The following is a 9,062-nucleotide window of genomic DNA, read 5'->3' as shown; positions in this document are numbered from 1 at the left end:
AATATACTGACTCTGTGTAGACTGCAGTTATTTTGGGGAGGGGAGCTGGTAAGTTAAATTGCCCTATTTTCTATTCTGAAAAACATAAAAAGTCCCATTTCCAGTCTGATTATAGAGATGCATGTGCCCCAAATGGCTGAGAATAAATACAAGAAAGGCAAAAGCTGCAAAGCTAAGGGCGTGCAACAGACTCTGAGAAAGTCTCAGAAATACCCAAAGTGGCAATAAGGAACGTTTGGCTGGAATTTGAAGGTCTTTTCAGTCATCTTTGTCTTTTGCTCCGTGTTTAAGGATGCGCATGAACTCAATGTAATTGAAATTCCCCTTCTTGTCTTGTCGATAGGTGCTTCCTTGTACAGCTCATCCACCTCCTCATCTGTAAACCGGTCTCCCATGGTTGTCAGCAGCTCTCTCAGGTAATCTTCCTGATGGTGCCAGTTGCTTCTTCATCAAAGCAAGCAAAAGCATTTCTGATGACATCTTCCAGATCTGTGCCGTTTAACTTTTCACCAAACATCGTGAGAAACATGGTAAAATTTATGGGCCCAGGAGCCTCATTCTTCATGGCATCCAGATACTCATCGGTTGGATCTTTCCCTAGGGAGGCAAGCATATCATGCAAATCTTCCTAGTCAATGAAACCATCTCTGTTCTGATCAATCATGTTGAAGGCCTCTTTGAACTCCTGAATCTGTGACTGGTCAAACATGGCAAATACATTGGATGTTGTGCGCTGAGGGTGCTTCTTGGTGGTCTTGGTCTTTGCCCTTTGGCTTGACATGGTGGCGGTTCAATCCCTGCACAGCCACAAGAATTGGAGCGTTTCGGTGACGCCCTCGCTGCCCTGGCTGAAGCCACCAAGTCCAGTCATTATAATTCTGATTTTTTTCTTTATTTTTTCTTTATTCTTTCTAGCTGAAATTATTTTAGACATATTTTGAATATCTCTTAATCTTGCATTCATATTTTGCAACTCTGCATGTTTCTCAGCTGTACCTTTTTGACATATTTCCAAATTATCTCTCAGTTTATGGATTCTTTGTTAACTGTTTATTCAATATTTACCTTATCCATTAATTTTTTAACTTATTTTTTTACATCCAGAAGTTCCATTTCTTTATTATTTCAAATTTGACAATTTTTTCATAAACTTTGATCTTTCCATTTGATATATTTATTTACATCTTTCATTATTGTAAACTTGTGTATCTTACTTTTTCAAGAAAATTTCTATTTTCTATTATCTCAAGTCATTAAAGTGTAACTCATTCCACTCAAAATATTTGCTGATTGTCACTCATGGTTAATTGTTTCCTCGTGAATTTTAGTGTTTTTTTTTTTTTTTCTGAGCTAATTTTCAGTGTGAGATATTCCTTAGGTCTATATTCAGCCCATGCTGCCTGAGTTGTCAGACAGTCTCTTCATAGTATTTTGTATTTTCTCCTTGGAGACATGTTAGTATTTTCTATGCTACTTTTTCAAGTTACACACCCTGCAGAATATGCAGTTTCAAACAGTAAACAGATGCAAAGCAGATACTCAAGATAACATTATACTGGGGGAGAGATTTAGTCTTTCCCCAAAGCCCAAGCACAAGCAAACCTGCTCTTTAAAAAAAAAAAAAAAGTAATTGTTTTATTTGAGTATAGTTGCCATACAATGTTACATTAGCTTCAGGTGTGATTCAACTTCTTATAGATTGCTATGTTCAATTCAAGTGTAGCTACCATCTGTCACCATACAATGCTGTTACAACATCATTGACTATATTCCCTACACTGTGCCTTTTATTCCCATGACTTCTTCAACCCATAAGTGGAAGTCTGTATTTCTCAATCCCTTTCACCTTTATAAACAACCTGGTTTTCATATCACTGTACTTGTAGCCAGAAATTACTTCGTTCTTTTATAGTCTCTGAAGAAAGTCTCAGTTTTGTCTTCAAACAGCATAGTACTTACAGGACATAGTATTATTTCTGATTTCCTCATAATCATAAACACCCAAGACCCTCACCAAAACAAAATCCAGTGATTCCACTCTTAGTGCTGTTCCCACATTTGTTTATAGATTTACGACATTTTACTTCTCATCTGTAGGTTTCCCTTGGTTTCTTCAGTTATACATTCATTCTTTCAACTTTACTATATTGAATATTTACTACTTTTTCATTAGGAAAAAAAAAGTTTCATTTTTGTGAGAACCAGAAGTAAAATACTTCAAATTTCTCAACATTTGGTTTTTGGACAGATGGCTTATATTTTAAGTCTGCCATAATGTACCTCCGAGCACAGGCTTACTTCTGTCTGTGCCTTGTGAGCACTGGGGCACCAGCTACCTCTGCCTCCTAATAGAATATTCAGTCCCAATGATCCTTTTTTTTTTTTGCACATTTTTTGTATTTTTTTTTCTAGCCTGTTTTTTCTCTTCCAGGAATGAGAGTTCAACATAACTGTAGCATTTGGTTAGAGAGTATTAATACATCAATTTTGAAAGAAAATTTAAATAGAAATGTTTTTACCTGTTAAGATTCACATTATATCTGCATCCACCACGTGTGATGTTTTTTTCTTTCTCTTCTCCCAGCTGAGAAATATGCTTTGATTTTTTTTTTTTTAACTCATGGCTCTTGTTAATTGAAAAAAGTAAGTGAGCCAGGTAGTATCAAAATGAATGTATGGATCAGGTCATGAACCATGAGCTCCCTCATATAGTAGTGAACAGCTCTTAGTAAGCTCAAGAAAGACAGTTTACATTGAGCTGGTTTCATGAGACTAAAGTTGGACTGCTAATTGTCACTTTATATTTAGAGGAAAATTTCAAATTATCTGTCCACTGTAAATAATAACAAGCTTTCAAAAAACATCTCCCTTCCTCTATCTATGTGATTTAGGTCTTAGTGCTTAAACGACTGTAATCTAGAGAGAGTGAGCAATATACCAAACTCTCAAGACATCCCAGGTCCCATTTAATTGCTGGTAGGTTCGACAATTTTTCAAGCAATGTTAGTACAAGTGCGGATATCCACCTGAAGGCTGGATTCACTTGGAATTGTCTCTTTTCCTATCAACGTATAGAAAATGTTTTGAACTTCATGAAGGTCATGCTACTGGCAGTGGTTCTGGGAAGCAGTCTAACAAGACTCGACTGCATCTCCAGCTCCCAGGAAAGAGCAACTTATCTTCTCAAGTGTGATTTTTGTTGATAGTTACTAGACAGTTTTCATAACTCAAAAGCATTCAAGCTCTGCTTTCTACATTCATATTTGTACCATTTGTACCATTTGTTTGATCTTCATCTCTTTCCAAGTTTGTTTTGGCTCCAGGGCCACTGATCCATTGTGTTTCTTCACTAAAGCACTGAAAATGAACATGGATTTTATGGTGGTGTCTGAATAGAGTGAGAGTCCAAAATATGTTGATTCCCAATGAGTCTCAAGGACATTATTATAAAACACAGATAGTTATACTAATAAAAAGCTGTCACTATTCCTGTTTCCTTAGACTATCTTCATGATTTTACCCTCATATAATTTGTATCCAGCTCCTGTGTTTCATCCCTTGAAATGACAATGACTAGCCCTGAAGCCATAATTTCCACCTTTTGGAGGGAGAAATTTTTCTTTGAAGCTACAACCTGAATTAAGAGGTTGTGGGATCCTATTTTCCACATGGAGGAATGTAATGAATGGAGAGATCCATAAAGTGTCCTGTTCTTAAGGGAGAGTTTTGTGTAATACAAATCTTCTACCCAACCATCTAAAATTTTTTCATTTGAGACAAGGATTAAATTTTTAAGCAAGTCATCCTATTGTTTTTCCATCCCCATAATTTTTAGAGTGAGCTAAAAAGCCATTGTCCGTTTAGCTCAGTCTAGGACTGTTATGGTCCTAAATTGATTATTTCATTATGCGCAAGAGAGGGAAGAAATCCGGTTTACCTAAAAACAAAACAATAACAACAAAACACCATAAATAAGGTGGTGGCTTTTAAAAAGCCACTTTTTTGAAATAAAACATGCTACCGTTTGAGGAAGTACATGGAGAGCTCACATTTGCATTTATCATAAAATGGAAGGGGCTTTTTTATTCTACTTCCTGATAACATCATGGCCAGAAATGTGTACCTCTGTGTGAAGATCATTTTGACTAGCTCAATAATATAAGTGCAGAAGAGTTTATTGTCATTTGTCAGAAGCACGTTAATTGCTCAGACCCATTTTTTGAGAAGTAGCCTTCCCCTACCTCATTCTTTTAACAAATCTATTGCTATGCCTATTTTAATTCAGAAATAGCAAGTCTTGTTAAGGCATGTACCTAACTATTATTTAGGTTTGATTATTTTTTTAGAGAATTTTTTATAGGTATTTGGGGGGAGGGAATAGGTTATAAATCAATTTGTACATGATTTGGAATTTAGTTTTTTGGGGGGATTGATTATACTTATTTTAATGTTATTTAAACATTAAAGTAACATTAATATTATGATATTTCAGTTACTGACATGCCAAAGACCAGAACCTTATCATTTAGTTGACAATTTGCTGTGACCTGGGAAGCAGTGTTAATAAGTACTAGGATTATACATCTTAGTTTTGCAGCAATGAAAATTCCTCCCTTCTCCCTTTGGTCTCATAGTAAGGTCAACAATAAGATATGTGATAGTAACATTGCACCATTTTCTTTTTTTGTTTTTATAAGATTTTATTTATTTTTATGACAGACACAGAGAGAGAGGCAGAGACATAGGCCAAGGGAGAAGCAGGCTCCCTGCAGTGCTTGCTGTGGGACTCCATCCCAGGACCCAAGGATCATGCCCTGAAACAAACACAGATGCTCAACCACCCAGGTGTCCCCCATTTTCTTAAAGACAGGAAGTTTGATGAGCTATTGGTGAGCCATATATTATATCACAAGTGTGAGAATACAAATTGGGTTACAATCTGTGGAGGCCAGAAAGCCATCATGAAAGAGCTCCAACCTACTCTATAATTATGACTCCTACTTAATAAGACAGTTATTAATACATACAATGAGGAAACTCTTGAAAGACCTAGCTTGATTTTTTTAAAAAGGTTTTATTTATTTATTCATGAGACATACACAGAGAGAGGCAGAGAGATAAGCAGAAGGAGAAACAGGCTCCAGACAGGAAGCCCGATGTGGGTCTCAATCCTGGGATTCCAGGATCTTGCCCTGAGCCAAAGGCAGATGCTCAACCACTGACCCACCCAAGCATTCCTACCTAGCTTGATTCTTCTAAACTATTATTGTTTTGTGGTAGGGCTCTCATTATCATTTCTCACATTATGGAGACCTAAGCGTGGCATTACGGTTGTCATGGTTCTTATGAGAGTTAGGGTCCCTCTCTATTTCACCAAACAGAATTGAACTTAGCCCTGAGCAGAGTTGTGAGTACCATAGTTCTAGTAATTCTGTTAGTGAATCTTGAGATTGTTGAGCAAGAAGTCAAACTTCCCGAACTATAGCTACATATTCAACAGAAAGTATAGACTTAATACAACTTTCTGGGTTTGATGTTGATTAGTTTTCCCAGGAGAAGGTACACTTTTGAATATCAGAGTGTGGAGCACAACTGAGTATGATTTGAAGTTTCCATTTGATGTGAAAAGGATCATGTTAAAAATACTACTCCCTAATACCTGTCTTCTCTATAAGTACCACAGACTTGTTTCAACACTGCTTTCTTTAATGTGTTCTGTGAACATGATGTCAGGTCATGTCAACATATTTTCTTTCCATTTATTTTAAAAGATACTATGATCATGAACATGCTCACAATGAGCAACTGTCAGTCCTATCCTGATCTTCTTTAGATATGATTCTTCCCCTATTCTTTATTTCATTTAAAACAGTCAAGTCTGGGAAACTATAAAGCTGAGATTATCTGTCCAAATTGTCTTTTGAACACGGCATAGCAGCATGTAGGTTTTCTAATCTTTAATGTCTTTAAATTCACCCTGGATATTTTAAAATTTTTCCATTATTAGATAAAGATAAATGCCTGGAAAATTTTCCATGGTCATAATAAATAAAATAAGACATTTAAAAAATCTACTTAAAATTTTGATTTCTTATTTACAGTTTCTGAAAGTCTAGGGAAATATTTTTTGAAGCTATATAACTGAATACAATGCATCAGAATACAGAGGACAAACAAGAAGCCCTGAAAAATTAGGGAGATGAGAAGAAAAAAGCATAGACACAATAAGAATGAATTATATTACTTAAATCACCCAGAAATTTGTCCAACTTAAGAAGAATCCAAGGACATCTTGCCCTATGTCCCAGTCTTTGTTACATTGACAACATGCACTATAGAGGCATCTGGAACTCCTAAGACCCAGAAAGAGGGGAGTGAAATCAAGATTGACCAAAAAAAAAACCTGAACAACATGACCTTAAGTTTCTGTTCAAATCAGAAAGGGAATTTCAATGGAAATTAGTTTCAGTTATAGAAATTCTTTTTTCGTGTATACCAAGAGCTAATCCTATGCAAATAATATACAACTTCATAATTTTCACATACAACTATCTATATTTAAAGTGTATTTATACAGCTTTATTGGATGATTGGTTGGGGTGGTGGAAAAGTCACTACAAAGATATAGGGAGAGTAACAAGAAATAAAATTAATAAATTAAGAGAGGAAGGGTGTCAAAAAATACATATTATGGCAATATGTTTCTTCATGAGCCAAAATGAATTTGTGTTCCTCCAACATATTTCCAGACTTAAACATTAGTACACTCACCCATGCAAGATTATCTCAAAGCTCTATAACATCAAATGAATGTGTGTAATTGGACAGAGCAGGAATTACATTGGTCCATTTTATCAACAATAATTTTAAAGACATGATTGAAATATGATTGTTTTACTTTTAAAAAATAAAAGCAAAAAAAAAATAAATAAAAGCCTTTATTTTTACTGGCCTTAATATAGCCTTTAACAATATGATTTAATTTTCAATTTTTATTTTTATTTGTATAAAGTCTTCATGAAAGAAGCTCATGTCTTCAAAGGATTTTTAAAATTAAAAATATGCTGGGTTTCTAGGTTAATGTAAATGATTTCAGGCTTAAATGCTATTTTGTTACTTAGCTATAACATATTTTCATTGTGCTAATCCAATAGAAAATTAATCTCAACATTTTATACAGCAAATTTTGGCAAACAATTATATCAGTTAAATACCAGAGTCACATATGAGTGAAGACAAAAATTTTTGTTTGCTTTTGTTTTTATTTTTCAAAATTCAAGACACTTTTACTTATTGGGCACCATTTAAATAAATAAACTGCAATAACTCTGCTCAAAAATTTCATAGTGTAGTGAGAAAGATAACCCAATGAATGAAAATTAAGATGAAAAATATAGTAGGAACAAAGAGAAGGGAGTGAGGGATTGGAGCAATTATTGTATCCGCGTACTTATAGACAGAACTGTTTTTAGACTTCCTAGTTACTCGGAGCAGATGTCATAAAATTTGCTGTCCTGCTAAATAAATAATGGTATGGAATATATTAAATGCTATTTCTAGAGTGTACTTAATTCTATTTTAATGTTCAATTTTTGACATTGAGTAAAAAAGATATTTGTATATGGAAAGACATCAAATTACTAGTATTAGTTATCCCAGAGTGGCAGAATTAAGTATAATTTTTATTTTCTTACTCAAAATTTTACTTTTTGAAAGAAAGCAAAGATCCACTTTTCCTCAAAAAGATGTTGATTATGTAAATAAGTTAATTCTTCTTGGGTAACACATTTTCTAGAAATGAATTCATGCCTCAATAAGGGAACTAGCATATACATAACTCCTCTCTCTGAAATGAGGACTATTAACAGGATTTATGCAAGGATTTTCATCACAGTATTATTTATAAAAGTGAAAAGCTGAAAAATAAATTAAAAAAAGGCTAAGTAAATAAATACATTTATAAAATGAAAAACTGACTACCCATTAAAATCATTTTTAAATACTATTTAATGTCATGGAGAATATTTACACTGCAACATTAAGCTAATATTTATAAGCAAGTATAAATTCAGGCAAATATCATCACAAGCCATCTTCCATTAGTGAGATTAAGTGTTAAGTTTGATTTTGTTGCTTAAACTTTTATCTTTCAAAATCTCTATATTTTTATATGAGAAAAACTTTTTTTTCAGTTGCAAAAAGTAATTGCTCAAATAATCTTGGTGACTTTCTCTCACCAAAAATAATAATCTTTTTGTTTAAGTTTTATTTTAATCACCCACTGCTTAAGGACAAGTGCACTCCTTAATCCCTATCACATATTTCTCCCATCCACTCACTTATCTCCCCTCTAGTAACAATCAGCTTGGTCTCTGTAGGTAAAAATCTGTCTCTTGGTTTGTCTTTTTTTTTTTTCCCTTTGCTCATTTGTTTTGTTTCTTAAATTCCACATACGAGTGATATGGTATTGTATTTGTCTTTCTCTGAATGACTTATTTTACTTAGCATAATACTCTCTAGCTTCATCCATGTTGTTGCAAGTGTGATGATTTCATTATTTTTATGGCTGAATAATATTCTATTGTGTATATACATAATACCTATTCTTTATACATTTATCAGCCAATCGACATTTGGACTCTTTCCATCATTTAGCTGTTATAAATAGTGCTGCTATAAACACCAGGGTGTATAAATCAATTTGAATTAGTATTTTTTTGTATTCACTGGATAAATACCTTGTAGTATAATTTCTGGATCATATGGTAATTCTATTTTCAACATTTTGAGGAAACTCCATACTGTTAACTGGTAACTGCACCAGTTTGCATTGTCACCAACAGTGCAAGAGGGTTCCTTTTTTTTTTTTTTTTACCACATCCTCGCCAACACTTGTTATTTCTTGTGTCATTGATTTTAGCCATTCTGACATGTGTGAGGTAATATCTTATAGTTTTGATTTGCATTTCCCTGATAATAAGTGATGTTGAGCATTTTTCCATGTGTCTGTTGGCCATCTGTTTGTCGTCTTTGGAGAAATATCTGTTCATATCTTCTGCACA

General features: G+C 34.0%; 1 pseudogene; it reads right to left on the bottom strand.

Moving 5' to 3' along the window:
* Positions 1-235: 235 nt before the first annotated feature.
* LOC129516587 (myosin regulatory light polypeptide 9-like) lies at positions 236-781 on the bottom strand (annotated as a pseudogene).
* Positions 782-9,062: the final 8,281 nt, after the last annotated feature.

The sequence above is a fragment of the Nyctereutes procyonoides genome, unplaced genomic scaffold, assembly GCF_905146905.1.
Source record: "Nyctereutes procyonoides isolate TBG_1078 unplaced genomic scaffold, NYPRO_anot_genome, whole genome shotgun sequence".
Taxonomy (NCBI): domain Eukaryota; kingdom Metazoa; phylum Chordata; class Mammalia; order Carnivora; family Canidae; genus Nyctereutes; species Nyctereutes procyonoides.
The sequence above is the reverse complement of the archived record's forward strand: the minus strand, read 5'-3'. Positions and strand labels throughout refer to the sequence as shown.